This window comes from Carcharodon carcharias, chromosome 4, assembly GCF_017639515.1.
Source record: "Carcharodon carcharias isolate sCarCar2 chromosome 4, sCarCar2.pri, whole genome shotgun sequence".
Taxonomy (NCBI): Eukaryota; Metazoa; Chordata; class Chondrichthyes; order Lamniformes; family Lamnidae; genus Carcharodon; species Carcharodon carcharias.
In genome coordinates, this window is record NC_054470.1 from 64,148,784 (window position 1) to 64,166,700 (window position 17,917).

Consider the following 17,917-nt stretch of genomic DNA (forward strand, 5'->3'; position numbering starts at 1 on the left):
AGAAAGCAGTAAAAGTTTGGAGATACCATGAGGGAGAGAATGACAAACTGATCCTGTTCGCAGGGTCTTTCACACTCAAGCTATTTATTTGCTCTTCCGTGACGGGAGTTCAGAGGATTTCTTTAAAATTTTCTTCCCTTGTTATTTTGTTTTAGTTCCCTGCGTTTGCCCCCTGGGAATGAATCTTTGCTCTCCTCCTTGTCCTTGCTATCTAGACGTTAGCTAAGATGTTTAGGGTCGCTACCTCTCGCATGACTAACTCATTCAAGCATGCAACTTTAAAAGGCAGGGCATAGAGGCATGATAGCTGAGCCAAGTCCACACTCACTGTACACAGACAGACATATGGAAATGCACAGGTACTTACCTGGGGAGGGATCTCTAAGGCTAGTTAAAATCCATTAGATACCTGAGTCATGCAAATTGGCCAGTAATGGTATGATGGGTGTGCTGCAATTGGTGTCAACATCACTGTGTTATCATTGTCCAATGATCCCTACTGGAAGTACATGCAAGGACAGAATTGGACTTGGCTGTAATGTCCCTGGTACCAACTAATCTGCTGTCAGGAGCCACCCAGGTTCACACTTGATAAATGGCTAGTTTGATAAATACCAGAGAGCTGTCCGAACCATAGGCCTGTATCCAGTGAGGAGTCAATGCCTTCAGCAAAAGGAAGGAGGATCACCAGTCTTTTCATAAAGTATGAAGAAAAGCCATAGCTGGTAATGAGCTGCACAGTGTCAGCTCTCCAGTCATGATCTTGCTCTCTATAAGGGGTAGTGGGAAATGAGGAAAGGCTCTTTGGCTCCTTTCAAGGACCCATTTGAATCATTTTATCCAACTGATTTAAGCCTCTGATGGAAAATTCTGCATAAACATTCACTGATTCCAAAAGATGATCAAGCAAAATACCAGAATACTAATTCCCACATTTTCAGTATTTAAACTTGGCCTCCTTCTTTCCATAGACAACATGCCACCAGCAGCAGAGGGCCAAGCTTATCATAAAGTATTTGCTCATCTCTGTCCATGAGTAGTGCTATAGCAATCAATCCGACTCCCTGCCAAATACTTATTCAATTAGTCCTCCTCAGTTGCTAAATGGAGACAACCCCAAAAAATAGTTTTGGGAAATATATGAGTGATGTCAAAAGAGCAAGATTAAGTTGGCTACCTCAATTCAAATTTTAAAATTGTGCATTGAAGGAAAATAATGTAGTGCTCCTAAATGTATTGTTCAGTGCCAATACTTTCCACTGTCGTGATTTGGACTTGGCTGCAGGACATCAGAAGTGTTGTGTCCATGTGTATGTATCTTTTATTAATGCACTTCAAGATGGCAACCATGCACCAAGGACAACTCTTCTGATTAATCTCTAGATTTTTTCCTACATAATAACAGTGATTGCACTTCAAATTGTCTCATTGTGCTTGAAGTAGTTTTGGGTGTTTGAGTGATGTTAGAAGGTGACATAAAAGTAAGTTTGAACTTTGAAGAGAAAAACAACACTCTCAAGCTAAGTTCTATTAAGTCTAGAACTCTAGTTCCTTTTTTTAAAAAAGTACATAAAATTTCATGGTGGCCTTGATCTTACCTAACTTTTATGTCTTGCAACATAAAATAGAGCTGTTTTAAGGATCGGCCGTTAACCTGACTGTTCATGGATAAGTATAGTGTTGTGTAGGGCAAACAATCCTGCTATACGCCCCCAAATAATGGTCAGTCTTGTAGATCAAAGTGCTGCCAGCAACCACGCATGATGATTAGGATAATTTAGGCTTTGTTGCTGAGATTTTACTCATGATCTCATTCCACTGCTGCGAGTTCAGTGAAAATCCTGCACTGATGAGGGAAAAAAGCTCTGTGAAAATTCCCAGGGTGTGTTTAAACAGCCAGAAATTTAGTTTAATAGAAAAACCAAAAAATTAAGTCCAGATTTTAACACCACTCATTTGTTAATTCATTCTGAAGCCGGACAGTGAAGTAGGAAACCAGACGCCAATTTTTTATTTAAATACTAGATTTATTTACCGAATGTAATGTTACATATGTCGACAGCCTCCCTGACCAACACCCATGTCCCATAAGTGTCTCTTTATACTTTTTTGTAAATTAAACAAATTAACTAATTGACAGCTCTGTAACAAAAACAAAATCTGGAAAGGAAACTTATCAAATTTAAATTAAAGTAATACTTTGGGGGGAAATGATGCAATCCAGCCCTTGAGTCGTCCACCAGATGCGGAAGGCCTCAAGCATACATGCTCTATCTCCAGGGAGACCTGGGTGCAGATGTAATCACGAGGCAGATTGAATGACCCTCTCAACTACCTGCTGCCTATGCCTACTCATGACCCCCTCAAATTAAAAAAGGGTGTAACCTCACACATCCAACATAAACATGGAACATGGGCTCCTCAAGGCTACAGAAAATACAGACAGCTTGGGAGTCTGTGAACCATCTTAGTCCTTTGTTGCATGGAACTGCTGTATGCAACACCCTCCACGTAAAATTCCCAATGGAAAAGGGAAGGACTTCCCATCCCACCGGGATCCTTGACACCCTTGGATGGCAGGATGGAATGTTACAGCTAGTCCAGACAGTTGACCAGGGTGAAGTGGAGGGAAGTCCCTTTTTATAGTTTTTTGAGAATACCCAAATTAACAAAATAAACTAATTAACTGATCAACCACCCCTTAAAGGGGCATTTTAACAAAGGCAAAACTTTAAAGAAAACTTAACAAATTAAAATAAAGTATAATTTTGGTTGGAGATAATACACACCAGCCCCTGCGGCACCCACCAGTATCTGAAGGCCTCAAGCATACCGGTGAACACCTCATGCTCTCTGCAGGCGTGGATGTAATAACAGAAGAGGGGCAGATAGTCCCCCTCAACCTCCCACTGCCTGGACATGCTTATGGACACCTTGGATAGGCTCAGGAGCAGGCTACTGAGGATGTCCTTTGAACTTCACACCGCCCCCACCCCCACTCCCTCACCCCTCATCCCACATCAGCTGGCCAAAAATGCCTTAAAGGGGCACTGTAATAGAAAAGACAAAACTTTAAACAAAACTTATTAAATTAAAATAATGTTTCTGGGTCTGGTGATGCACTCCAGCCACTGCAGTGCCCACTAGTTGGGGAAGGCCTCAACTGTATTGGTGGACAACACGTGCTCCCTCTCCAGGCACATCTGGGTGTGAACATAGCCGTGGAAGAGAGGCAGGCATTCAGGCCAAATGACCCCCTCAACCACCAGTTGCTTGGATCTGTTAATGGCTACCTTGGACAGGCCCTGGAGCAGGCAAACAAGGAGGTCCTCCAAGTACAACTAACTTAACACATATGTTTCATCAATGCTTAGATCTTAAACCCAAAAATCTCAACGGACCACTTCCCATTCTACTTTTAATTCCACCCACAAGTTCCCCTATATGTTACAGGATCATGAGGGTTCCTTCATTTCTCCTGGAACCAAACCAAGGTGTGCCACAGCTCTCAGGAATCCACTGATTCCTCTCACTGTTACAACTATTCTCCAATGTATGAGAGTTCTTGGGATTCTTCCACTAGCTTTCGGCCAGACAACCCTCCAGTTCTGTTTAAGCACCTCACGATTCTGGACACCCTAGCTCAAGCATGGGTGTTAACCTTATATGTCTGATCTGGGAGGATTTTTCCTGTACATATCCATTGGTGTAATAAGGCTGGCATTTCAGAGTAGACAATAAATTCCTTCCAACTATCCAACTCTTTTTGTTTTGCCTCTCATATTAATTTATCGTCTATTTTGTTGGCAACCATCCAAACATCTGTCATAAGGTCTTCTACTTCGAGTAGTGTTCCTAGATTGTTCTGTACTTGTTCTATTGCATAATCTAGTCAAACTATGGCCTTTACTTGCCTGTCTATGTCTTTCTGGATTACTACCAAAGGATCCCTCCCTTCCATGATCAGCAGCTCTATCTCTGGATCATTTCCTAGTGCAAGAGTCACTCCCAGATCCACTATGAGAACTGCACACTATGTTTTCTTGCTTTCAACTGTTTCATCTCATTTTGCCAATCTGTAAATCTTTCTTCTTATTCATCATCTTGAACATTTAATCAACATTTGAACTTGTTGATCGTTTTCCCTACTCTCCCTACAATGGTCGCATCCCTTCACTAGATCCTTCTGGTATGTGTGTCACCCGAGTACCTGTCTAAGCAGTGCCCATTGGATTTGTCAGTCCTATCCATGCATCAGTATCATTCTGCCTATTGCCATCCGGCCCCTTATCCACTGTATTCTATTCTTCATAACTGTCAAATATATGAGTATGTGAAGCACAGGATGCCTTATCACCTTTGATTAATTGCTCAGATTCTGAAAGTTTGGAATCAATCCCAATTCATCAAGATGAATGGACCTGATTGGTTTGATTACCATGATGGAGACTCACTGTCTTACCTTTATACCCTATCACCTTACCCAGACCTCTCCACCCTTTATGACCCTCGTACATTAAATCTCCAGGATTAAGTTTATCTGAGCTGGTCTTATGTGATGCCTTAGAGCTCTGAATTTTCTCAGACTTCCGCCTTGATGAATACCCTTCTTCCTGCATATAAAGCATTCAAGTATACAGAAAAAAGTGGAACTAATTGTAGTCCCTTCTAGGGCAGGGGGACTATGATTTTGTTATCTGCTTTTGCTTTAACATTATGAAAAGGCAGGAAACACTGCATGCAAAGTGGCTATTTCTGGGATGAATTGGGGATGGAGGAGGTGAGCACTGGTCCAACCTGGTGTGTAACTCAACTTGCTGAAGCTCACCTTCTTCTTCATTCTGAACATTTTAACGAATGTGAAAACCAGAATGAAAGGCCAAGACTTAGGCTAAAAAGAATAAAAGAGAAATAAGGTAAATTGGGAAGTGGTGATGGCAAGTTTGGGTATTAAGGGGCTGAAGATTGTAGGAAGAAGGAAGGGCTGAGGAAGGTATAGAAATGGGGAGTTTTATTTTGTGAAAGAGTGAGTTAAAGTGTGAGGGGTGGTTTCAACACAGTGAGGAGCAGAGAGAGTTAGCATATTTGGAGATGGGTTTAAACTTTGTTCCCTTCAGCTGGAAAAGTAAATGATTCATATAAAATATTCACCAGCGATAGATAAAAGTTTGTCCATGATAAGGGAATCGAGATGCCCTTAGGTGAAGGGCATCTCGAGTCTTTAGGTGAAGGCCACCTCAAAACCTTCCATGGCCTGCAACTGATTTTTAATAGCAATAATGCCCTCTTTTGTTATCTCTAAATTCTTATCAACACTTTGATAGCTTGCGGTCTACAAATGTAACCTACCCCCACATAAACCCATGCTGTAATCTTAAATCTGAACTCAGGCACCACTTATCTGTTTCAATGGGGCCAGTGCAGAAAATTCAGAAAACAAATGCATATTCTTCACTGCCCAAAGACTGGAGAGGATCTGTCTTACTTGTGACATAATATCAAATAATCCTTTGAAAACCCGCAAGTGTAAGGTATTAGGAATCCTGCCTTGAAAAACTCAGCAGGTCTGGCAGCATCGGCGGAGAAGAAAAGAGTTGACGTTTCGAGTCCTCATGACCCTTCGACAGAACTGTCGAAGGGTCATGAGGACTCGAAACGTCAACTCTTTTCTTCTCCGCCGATGCTGCCAGACCTGCTGAGTTTTTGAAGGTAATTCTGTTTTTGTTTTGGATTTCCAGCATCTGCAGTTTTTTTGTTTTTTTTATATATATATATATAGGAATCCTGCCTTACCTGATTCCTGAGTGGAGCCCGGGAACTACAAGTCCCACCATGCCCCGGGAGTTTCCGTGCATGCGTGGATCAGGAGTCGGCGGCGCATGTGCAGTTCAGCATTGTGAGATCTCTGGAGTGGGGACAAGTACCCAGTGCACTTGCGTGGGAAGAAAGCAGCATGAAAACCCGATTACAGGACCCAGGAGTGGGGCACCATAAGACACAGGAATCCCAGGACCGGGAGAGGTCCCAAAGAGGAAACCCAGAGAGGGGAGAGAGAGAGAGGACCAGGGAAGGAGCCTCCAGGAGGAGACCACCAGTAGGAACCAGCAGAGAGAGCAACCACTGGGGAGTGGAGCAAAGAAAGAGGCTGCATTCTGTAAAAATGCTGACGTTGATAGGTTCCAAGTAGTAAGAGCTTGGGAGAAGCCCTGGACAGTTGAAAAGGTAGTGGAAAGTTGGTGACTCCATGCTGCAGCCATTGGGGTGAAGGTAACACTTTGGAGCAGTGGTGCTCTGCTAGGTATGAGTGAAGAACTGACGTTGTGCGGGGGTACTGGAGTGCAGACTCGGGAATCCAGGGGAATGTAGTCTCAGGGGAAGGGATTTAAATCCTGGGAGGTGAGCAGTTGTTGAGGCAGTGCAAGCCAAAGCAGCTTTTAGACCTGGCCACCCCACAGCTTAGGGAAGTGCAGACAGAGAGGGAATGGATGGCCATCAGTCAGAAGAAAGGTGTCAGGCAGGTAGTCATGAAATCCCCAGGGGGCATCTCGCTCAAGAACCGTTTTTCTGTGTTGGAAAACGGTGAGAGTGATGGTTCCTCTAGGGAATGCAGCCACGCTCATGGCACTGTGAGTGGCTCAGCTGCACAGGGGGGAGGAAAAAGAGGGGAAGAGCAATAATGGTAGGAGACGCGATAGTAAGGGGAACAGACAGGCATTTCTGCAGCTGCAGACGTGACTCCAGGATGGTATGTTGCCTACCTAGTGCCAGGGTTAAGGATGTCACTGGCTGCAGGGCATTCTAAAGGGGAGGGCAAACAGACAGCGATCATGGTGCATATCCGTACCAATGACATAGGTAGAAAGAAGGATGAGGTCCTGCAAGCAGAACTTAGGGAGCTAGGAAGCAGATTAAAAAACAGGACCTCAAAGGTAATAATCTCTGGATTACTTCCGGTGCCACATACTAGTGAGTATAGAAATAGGAGGTTAGTCCAGATTAATGCATGACTGGAGAGATGGTGCAGGAGGGAGGACTTTAGATTTCTGGGACATTGGGACCATTTCTGGGGCGGTGGGACCAGTACAAGGCGGAGGGGTTACACCTGAACTGGAATGGGACCAATATCCTTGCGGGGAGGTTTGCTAGTGCTGTTGGGGAGGGTTTAAACTAACTTGGCAGGGGGATGGGAATCCTGAGAGGAGGTTCAGCAGGGGGAGACGCACAGCCAAAATTAGAAGAGAGCAAGTGAGTCTGGAAGGCAAAGAAATTATAGGCCAGTTAAGGCACAAGGGTGTTTGGCAAGGTTGGATGGGATTTATTTTAACACAAGGAGTCTGATGAATAAGGCAGATGCATTGAGGGCACAAATTAACATATGGAAGTATAATGACATTGCTGTCACAGACATGGTTGAGGGAGGGGAAGGATTGGCAGCTCAGTATTCCAGGATTTAGGGTCTTCAGGTGAGACAGGGATCGGTGTTGGGTTCCCTGCTGTTTGTTGTATATAGAAACGATTTAGACTTGAATGTAGCAGGGTTGATCAGTAAGTTCGCGGATGACACGAAAATTGGTGGGGTGGTAAACAGTGAGGAGAATAGCCTTAGATTACAGGAGGATATAGACATCCAGATCCAGATATAGGCATCTGGATAAGTGTGAGGTGATGCACTTGGGCAGGACAAACAAGGCACAGGATTGCACGACAAATGGTAGGACCCTGGGAAGTACTGAGGATCAGAGGGACATTGGTGTGCATGTCCATCGATCCCATAAAGAAGTGGGACAGGTAGATAAGGTGGTTAAGAAGGTATTTGGGATACTTGCCTTTATTAGCCGAGGCATAGAATATAAGAGCAGGGAGGTTATGCTGGAACTGTATAAAACGCCGGTTAGGCCACAGCTAGAGTATTGCATGCAGTTCTGGAATTCGCATTATAGGAAGGATGTGATTGCACTAGAGAGAGTGCAGAGGAGATTTACCAGGATATTGCCTGGGCTGGAGAGTTTTAGTTATGAGGAGAGATTGGAAAGACAGGGTTTATTTTCCCTGGAGCAGAGGAGATTGAGGGGGGACATGATTGAGGTGTATAAAGTTATGAGGGGCATAGATAGGGTAGACAGGAAAGAACTTTTCCCCTTGGTGGAGGGATCAAAAACCAGGGTTCATAGATTTAAGGTAAGGGTCAGGAGGTTTAGAGGGGATGTGAGGAAGAATTTTTTCTCCCAGAGGGTGGTGGGAATCTGGAACTCACTGCCTGAAAGGGTGGTAGAGGCAGAAACCCTCATAACATTTAAGAAGTATTTTGATGTGCACTTGCGATGCCATGGCATACAAAGCAATGGGCCTAGTGCTGGAAAATGGGATTAGAATAGTTAGGTACTTGTTTGACCAGCGCAGACTCAATGGGCCAAAGGGCCTTTTTCTGTGCTGTAGACCTCTATGACTCTTTGAGGGAATTCAGAGACTTGATCTTCGAAAGTGAAGACTTGCAATCCCTTGTGAGGAAGACAGAATTTTAATTATTTGTGTAGCTCACATTGAATACTGATATCTGGGTGGATTGCTGAGAAATAAGTGCAATCTGTCTGGGTTGCATCTGCCATTTATTGCGCAGTGTAGTGTGCTTGACCACAGTTTGCCTGTTAAATCCCATATACCTCATGCTGATTCTGAATGTTAGAGTATAGGTAGAAATTGTAGATTGTTTTACTTTTCTGACCATTTTTGTTACGTTTATTTTGTTTGTTCAAAAACCATGGAATCTTGTGTCTTTATTCTCTTAGTAGGTACCTGGGATCTCAAACTTTATCTACTTTAAACATAAAGTCACTGGTTCCTAACTGAGGTGATACACTTTGGAAGGAGTAATTTGACAAGGATGTATTCAGTTAACGTCATGACACTAGGAAGTTCTGAGGAACAAAGGGACCTTGGCGTGTGTGTCCATAGATCTCTGAAGGCAGAGGGGCATGTTAGTAGGGTGGTGAAAAAGGCATACGGGATACTTGCCTTTATCAGTCAAGGCATAGATTACAAAAGTAGGGAGGTCATGTTGGAGTTGTATCAAACCTTGGTGAGGCCACAGTTGGACTACTGTGTGCAGTTCTGGTCGCCACATTATAGGAAGGATGTGATTGCCCTGGAGGGGGTGCAGAGGAGATTCACCAGGATGTTGCCTGGGATGAAACATTTTAGTTGTGAAGAGAGGTTGGATAGATTTGGGTTGTTTTTGTTGGAGCAGAGAAGACTGAGGGGCGACCTGATCGCGGTGTACAAGATTATGAGGGGCATGGACAGGGTGGATAAGGAGCAGCTGTTCCCTTTAGTTGAAGGGTCAGTCACAAGGGGACATTAGTTCAAGGTGAGGGACAGGAGGTTTAGGGGGGATGTGAGGAAAAACTTTTTTACCCAGAGGGTGGTGACAGTCTGGAATGCACTGCCTGGCAGGGTGATGGAGGCGGGTTGCCTCACATCCTATAAAATGTACCTGGATGAGCACTTGGCACATCATAACATTCAAGGCTATGGGCCAAGTGATGGTAAATGGGGTTAGGTAGGTAGGTCAGGTGTTTCTCATGTGTCGGTTCAGACTCGATGAGCCGAAGGGCCTCTTCTGCACGATGTGGTTCTGTGGTTCTGTAACTTGGGGGTCTGGTCCAGGATCATATCATAAATTGGGGGTCTGGCCCATGATTATAACAAAGGTCCTTCATTTCCCCTACACCACTCACTGCACTGAAGTTCCAGCCAGGATTATGTGCTGAGGTCTCTGGAAAGGGGCTAGAACCCTTGCCCTCTGACACAAAGATGAGAGTGCTACCACTAAGCTATAGCTGACCTACTGGGAATTGGGTGATGGAAGGAAAACAGAAGTTTCTGTCTTGTGGAGGACTTTTGTCAGTGAGCAACTTTGTGAGGGTTTAGACAAAGGAACAGGCAGGTGTGGAGTGCCTTTATTTGGTCAGTCAACGTTTACTCATTGAAAATTCTAGGCTCTGTCGTGCTGTCCTTGCTCTTGTTACTGGCTTTCCTATCCATAGTCTCCTGCATAGTCTGGTCTATTACACAAGCTGTTAGTTGAATAGGCCTCTCCAATCAGTCCTCTCCATCTGTCAATGGATGCTTCATCTAAGGTCATCAGCTATGAATGGAAGAGATAACTTTGGTCACTAATTAACTTCCCTGAGACATGGACTCAAGCTATTAGAGGTTGGATGGTGGATTTTTGTATGATGAATGAGTTATTGCAGCTCCCTGGGTATCTGGCACTGACATGCGGGATTGGATGATCAGCAACACACACTAGCTGCACATTACTGGGATGGAAACACTTTCTGTTCATAAAGTATAGAGGCTTTGCTCCCTGTAGCTGTGGTATCAAACTAGAGAGTTCTCTCTCTCTCTCTCTCTCTTTGTTTCTTTCGTTCCAATGGGAAAGAAATAAATTGTGTAACTTTCCGAAGGAGAGCATCAGTGGCTTTCATGGTACAGCTGTGAGCTGCTGACTGTCTAAGGAGGCACAGGTCACTGGATATTACCCAACTGATGTTTGAGGCAGTGGTGAATTGGAGTGGTGCAAACAATGCTGCTCTCCTGGTTGAAGAGAGCTACTGGTTTTCAGCCAGCATAGAATCATAACTTCACAGAAGGAGTTAACTTTTTTCCTCAGAGCCTTCAGGGTGAACACAGATTTCTGAACAACTGACATTTAGGGATGTCTAAGCAAGACCTTTTTAGGTGACAGTGTACATATGTAGGGAAAACCCTCCAGTCTGGCTTTTTGTTTGACCTCATCCTCTTCATAGCACAAAAGTAAAGCTATTCCCTTAGAGAAACCCATAATTAGACAGCTGAGCGGCACTTTGAGAAAAAATAGGTAAATGTAACAGCAAGACTGAATCTTCACCGAAACTATTTTAAAGAACTCAGATGAGGCAACACCAGTCTTCAGAAGAAGCATACAAAGTGCTTTCCTCCAAACTGTCGCCTCATTTATACCTACCATCGTATTCAGCGAATCATTTGGGGTGGAAATGAAGAACAATGGTTTGGAGGGGCCTGATCACACTGCCCTAAGATATGGATTATAATACTAAAGTGGAGCAAGAATGGGATGGGCAGGTGGTTACAATGGCAGTCAGGTCAGGCACTGTATTTCCAAAGTGCTTGTGTCCACCACCATTTGACAGAGTCCAGATCTGATGGTGTAATTTGAACCCTGATGCAATATACTTCTGGATATGCAGAGACGCCTAGTGCTGAAGGTGCTAGTGAAAGCAGGTGGGAGGCAGGATCGGCTGCAGGAGAGCCCTCGGTCAGTATTTACCAGGGGGAGCAGGGGATCTCTTTGGTGACCCACAAGGAAGGTTTGGTCTTCCTTTATCCCAGGCTTCCTTCTTCCACCCCTGACAACAGTCACCTTTGGAGACCAGCACCAACACCATGGGTGAGTCCTGTTGTGGTTGTGCCTAAACCAAACTGTGACATCAGACTCTGTGTTGATATGTGTAAGGTGAATAAAGCGGTAGTGAGGGAATGTCACCCAATTCCCACTGTGAACAAAGTCTTTGTCAACAAGCAAGGTATTTTCCAAATTAGACTTAAAGTGGGGATATCACCAGCTGGAGCTTCATCCTGATGCAAGGAAAGTAATACGTTTTGTCACTCATTGTGGACTTTGGCAATACAAGAGATTGCTACCTGGCATCAATGTGGCACCAGAGATTTACCAACACCAATACCATAAGGTAATCCAAGGTTTCCCAGGAATAGCCAATATCAAAGATGACATCATTATTCATGGAGCCAATAGAGAGGAACATAATGAAAGGCTGAGATTAGTATTGGCTAGATTGCAATCAGTAGGATTTATGGTAAATGCAGGCATATGCTTGCTGGGTGTGACAGAGCTAATGTTCATGGGGCATAAACTCATGTGCAGCAAAATTAATCTAGCCAAACACAAGATAGAAGCAGTACCAGAGGCATGTGAACCACAAAATGCCAGAGAAGTGAGAAATTTTCTAGGGTTTGTGAACTATTGTACCAAGTATATCCCAAACTTCGCTATCCTGGCTGATCCATTGACGAAGTTGGCCAGAAAGAACGAACAGTTCAGATTTCATGAAGAACATAAAGCTGCCTTCAAAGTTTTGAATGACAGCTTGACATGTGCTCGAACCCTAGGATACTATGATTCAATTGCACCAATGAAAGTCATAGCAGATGTTAGTCCAGTAGGATTAGGAGCAGTGCTGTTGCTGAAGGCCTGAGAATCATTGCCTCTGTGAGAAGATCTCTGACAGATGTGGAGAGGAGATATTCTCAGATGGAGAAAGAGGCCCTAGGTTGGTGTGGGCACATGAAAGATTCCATACATACTTGTTCAGCATTGTGTATGAATTAGTGGCAAATCACACACCATTAGAGATGATTTATTCTCCCAGCTCCAAACCATGAGCCAGAATTGAGAGATGGTTTTGAGTCTCCAGCAGTAGAAGTACAAGGAGATGCTGGAATGATGAACATTGCTGACCCATTGTCACAACTACTGAGGGAGGATTAAACACACAGCTCCTCGCTAGAGAAAGAAGCTGCATTGTTTGTGTGGTTTGTGGCAATTTGTGCTACGCCTAGAGTAATGACAGCTAGAGTCATGAAAGAGTCAGACAAGGATACAGAATTGGATGCTATCAGACAGAGAATCCAAGCTGGAAACTGGGAGAATTGTCCACCCAAGGTGTACATCGCTATATGAGATAAACTGTGCACAATTGGGAAGTGTGTTCTCTGAGGCAGCAGATTTGTAGTGCCACAAAAGCTTAGACCTGGACTGGTGACATTCATGAGGGTCACTTGGGGGTGGCTGGCACTAAGCAAGACTTAGGAACCAAAGAAAAGTGGCCAGGGATGGAGAAAGATGTGGAGCAATTTGTTAAAACATGTCATGGATGTCAACTTGTCAGCAGATCCAATCCACCAGAACCAATACGCAGTACATTGTTACTGGCTGGACCATGGGAAGATTTAGCAGTTGACTTCTTAGGCTCACTTCCATCAGGAGAGTCCATACTAGTGGTGATTGACTACTACAGCCGTTACTATGAGTTGTGATGAAGTCTACAACAGCAGAGAAAATGGTGTTTGCAACGACTGAAATATTTGCAAGGCATGGTCTACTACTCACTCTGTATTCAGACAATGGGCCACAATTCATTTCATAACCTTTGTAGATTATATGCAAGTCACAGACATTCACCATCACAGAGTGACCTCTAAACAGGCAAATGGGGAAGTGGAACAACAAAACCAATCCTTAGAGAAACAGGTGAGGATTGCTCAGGCTAAGGGGCAAAGGTTGGAAAGAGGCGTTGCTGCCATGTGTAGGCACATATAGAGCAACTCCATACACTATGATGTATGTTGGAAAGAGCCCAGCTGAGCTGCTATTTGAATGTGAAATATGCACCAAGAATCCAGAGCTGAGGGACATAAGTGTTGATCAGGAGATTGAAGAGCATGATGCTGAGAAAAAGGGTGGTGCAAAGCTTTATGCCATAGAAGGGGAGCTATACAATCTCATGTGATGCCAGGTGATGAAGTACTGCTGAGACTGGAGAGTCCGAGTAAGATGGATACACCATTTTACTCCAAATTGCACATTGTCATTGCTAAGAAGAGAAACAGTATGACTGTGCAGTTGCCAGAAGGAGTACTATATGACAGAAATCATTCATGTGTCTAAAAGTATCATGGGTGACAAAGACACAACAGCAGATGAACCAGATGCAGGGTCTGAGGCAAAGCTGACATCCAGCAATCCAGAAGTCCAAACCAGCGATGTTGATGGCAGGCAGACAACTTATTATCCAGAGGGAAAAACATCAGTTCCAGAGGGGATGACAATACTTCCTAACCCTGACACGATGACCATGCCTCGAGAGGAGACCACCAAAGTGATACGAAGATTTTGTGTGATTTAGCGACAGAATGTGAAATTGAAAATCAATTTGGAGCAATGATTTGTGATTTAAAACGATGTGATTTTAAGTTGAAAAACAGCAAATCCTGACACAAGGCACGTGCCTAAATATTAAGTTTTATGTGCTGTGATTATATTCAAAGCGAAAAGGGTGTTATGCCAAATGCTGCTCTTGAGATTCTGAAGTTCCTGTTTGTGATGTTTGCAAGTACACGAGAAACCATTGAGATCATTGAGAAGCATCGCATTACATTCCCATGATTATCACAAGGAATGCCACAGCTAAATAGTGAAAGAGAAATAACAGTTCCAGAAAGAGAAATACTGAACAAAAGCCTGAAACTATATTGGACTGTGATGCACTGAACTTACCAGTTATTTATAATTGAAGAAATTCATTTACTCGGTGAGCTAGGAAAATAATGATTTGTTAAGGCTGTTTGCAAAATTTATTGCAGTTTAGTAAGAGACGGAGTGTAAGCTACATATACCAAGCAGAAAAATCACGGACATGTTTTGGTCTATTAAGGGAGGGATGTCGTGTATGTGTGTGTGTGCATGTGTGCAAACGTTCGTGCGTTAGATACTATAAAGTACTCAGGTAAGACCCTGCAAGATACATCCTGTACGACATATGGAGTCACCTGACCTGGAGAGTTGATTGTCAGATAGCGCATGTTAAGGAGTTACCCAGCATGGCAGATTAATTGATGTTCTTACGGTTAAATCTGTGACTTTGAGTGTTGCTCTTTCAGCTTGAGGTGCGACACATGTAAATTTATGGTTTGTGTTTAATATATATACATAATATCCAACTATTCCCCTTCACTCAACTCTATCCATTAAATAAGGCCTGGAATACATAGGCATAAAATTTGTTGATGCTGGGATGAAGCTTATGGGGCATACAGGAGTTGATAGGCGGTAGTGGGTGGGGGGAATGGGGGGTTGGGGGGCGGGGGGGGGGGGGGGGGGGCGGTGCCCATCACCTTCCCGCTACAATTGTCTTCTTGCCAACAGCAGAGAAGGTAGAGGACAGTCCTCTGGCCCAGAGGCTAATTATGCCGCTTAGGTGGCCAATTAAGGGCCTCCTCCCGCCACTGCTGGCATTTTATACTTTGCTGTGTAGGGAGACTGCCTGACGAATCATGGCAAACTCCCTGCGAGCTGGGGCGGGTGGGGGGGGCTCCTAATCGGGGGCCCTATGGCCCATGGAGGGAACCCCCAGAGGCAGTGATTGTCTCTGCAGCAAAGCCCCCCTGCCCTCAGCAACCACCCCTCCCCCTCACCAGGGCCTGCCTAACTTGCTCTGGCAACCACTGACCCTACCTACTTTGCTGCAAAACCTGTGTCCATCACTGCATTGTCTCAGCTTGGAGCAGTGGCCACCTTTCCTGGTTGGCATTGTTGAGATTGAAGAGCTGCTGGCCTTGGCCGGTAGCTCTTGGAGGTGGAATCTCACCCCTTAAAGGAACAGGAACCCCGACTGCAGCTCATTAGCTGTTAGGTTGGCATAGAATCCAGCCAGGGCTCCCCGAAACAGCCAAGCCCATCATCAGGGCTGTCGTCACTCCGACAAAATCCAATCCGCCGTGTCTGAGTTTTACAGGCATAAAACAGGGACTAAAACACCTAATCTGGTGTAATGAGTGAACTGCCTGCCATTTTAGTAAAGGCAGGAAAAGAGGTGTTGAGACACTGTGCCTGAGATAGATGTTGGGCCCTTTGCATATACAAATAATTGGCCCACTTTGAAAAACCTGGAACACAGGAAAACATTGTCTACCTGCAGCCTTACTGCCACCAAAGCGGTAACTTTGTTTAAAAATACCTACTCAAATATGGAGCCAAAGACCATTGCTGACTCTGTTTTGGCACCCTTCTGATTACCTCCCTGCTTCCCAGGGCCTACCTGAGGACTGCTGCATCACAGTTAAAATCCAACTCCAATTCTCTGGCAAGCTTCCTGGGAATGCACAGCAGATATCTGCAGCTTGCCAGTCTCATTTAACTGAGACCTGAACCTGCATATTGGGTGTGTCTTGGGTTTACCAGTTCCAGTGCCATGATCATTGCTTGCATCCGGTTCGCAATGACAGGTCAAGTTGAACCAACTTTTGGACCAAAATTCTGACTGACACTTCAATGTCCTACTTGGGGAAATGCTGCATTATCGGAGTTACTACTGTTAGGCAAGATGTTAAGATGAGGCACTATCTGCCTTTTCAGACGAATATAATTTCATCTTGATGTGATCAACACTCCTTCATTAACTACAGCAAAGTACCTAGTCATTTATCTCATCGCTGTTTGAGGGACCTTCCCATATTTGCTTATAAAGCATTAGTGGTTAAACTTCAGAGGTAATTTTGTTTTTAACGTTTATTTTTGGAATATGGTATCATTGGCGAGACTTGCATTTATTATCCATTCCTAGTTGCCCTCAAAGATGATAGTGAGCTACCTTTTTGAATTGCTGCAGGCTCTGTGGTGAAGTTATTCCCACAGTGCTGATCACAGAATCATAGTGCAGAAGAGTCCCTTCGGCCCATCGAGTCTGCACCGACATGTGAGAAACACCTGACCTATCTACCTAATCCCATTTACCAGCACTTGGCCCATAGCCTTGAATGTTATGACATGCCTAGTGCTCATCCAGGTACTTTTTAAAGGATGTGAGGCAATCCGCCTCCACCACCCTCCCAGGCAGTGCATTCCAGACCGTCACCACCCTCTGGATAAAAAGGTTTTTCCTCACATCCCCCCTAAACCTCCCGCCCCTCACCTTGAACTAATGTCCCCTCGTGACTTACCCTTCAACCATGGGGGTCAGCTGCTCCCTATCCATCCTGTCCATGTCCTTCATAATCTTGTACACCTCGATCAGGTTGCCTCTCAGTCTTCTCTGCTCCAACGAAAACAGCCCAAGTTTATCCAACCTCTCTTCATAACTTAAATGTTTCTTCTCAGGCAACATCCTGGTGAATCTCCTCTGCACCCCTTCCAGGGCAATCACATCCTTCCTATAATGTGGCGACCAGAACTGCACACAGTACTCCAGCTGTGGCTTCACCAAGGTTCTATACAACTCCAACATGACCTCCCTACTTTTGTAATCAATGCCTCGATTGATAAAGGCAAGTCTCCCATATGCCATTTTCACCACCCCACTAACATGCCCCTCTGCCTTCAGAGATCTATGGACACAAAAGCCAAGGTCCCTTTGTTCCTCCGAACTTCCTGGTGTCATGCCGTTCATTGAATACTTTCCTGTCAAATTAATCCTTCCAAAGTGTATCACCTCACACTTTTCTGGATTAAATTCCATCTGCCATTTATCTGCCCATTTGACCATCCTGTCTATATCTTCCTGTAGCCCAAGACACTCAACCTCACTGTTAACCACCCGGCCAATCTTTGTGTCATCCACAAATTTACTAATCCTACCCCCCACATAGTCATCTATGTCATTTATATAAATGACAAATAATAGGGGACCCAGCACAGATCCCTGTGGTACGCCACTGGACACTGGCTTCCAGTCACTAAATCATCCTTCTATCATCACCCTCTGCCTCCTACAACTAAGCCAATTTTGAATCCACCTTATCAAATTACCCTGTATTCCATGTGCATTAGCCTTCTTTATAAACCTCCCATGTGGGACCTCGTCAAAGGCTTTGCTGAAATCCATATAAACTGCATCAACTGCACTACCCTCATCTACACACCTGGTCACCGCCTCAAAAAATTCAATTAAATTTATTAGGCATGACCTCCCTCTGACAAAGCCATGCTGACTACCCCGATCAAGCTTTGCCTCGCCAAGTGGACATAGATATTCTCCTTCAGGTGGGAAGGGAATTCCAAGATTTTGACTCAGCAACAATGAATGAACAACAATCGATGTCTAAGTCAGGGTAATGTGTAATT

At 44.4% G+C, this 17,917-nt stretch overlaps 1 protein-coding gene across 1 annotated transcript in view; it reads right to left on the reverse strand.

Annotated features, from left to right (window-relative positions):
* The window catches only part of LOC121277027 (zinc finger and BTB domain-containing protein 41-like), a 71,374-nt gene extending 65,537 nt beyond the window's left edge, over positions 1-5,837 (reverse strand). The window contains exon 1 of the mRNA XM_041185916.1: positions 5,794-5,837. The gene's annotated coding sequence lies outside the window, so the exon portion shown is untranslated. The remainder of the gene's footprint in view (positions 1-5,793) is intronic.
* Between the last annotated feature and the right edge of the window lie 12,080 nt (positions 5,838-17,917).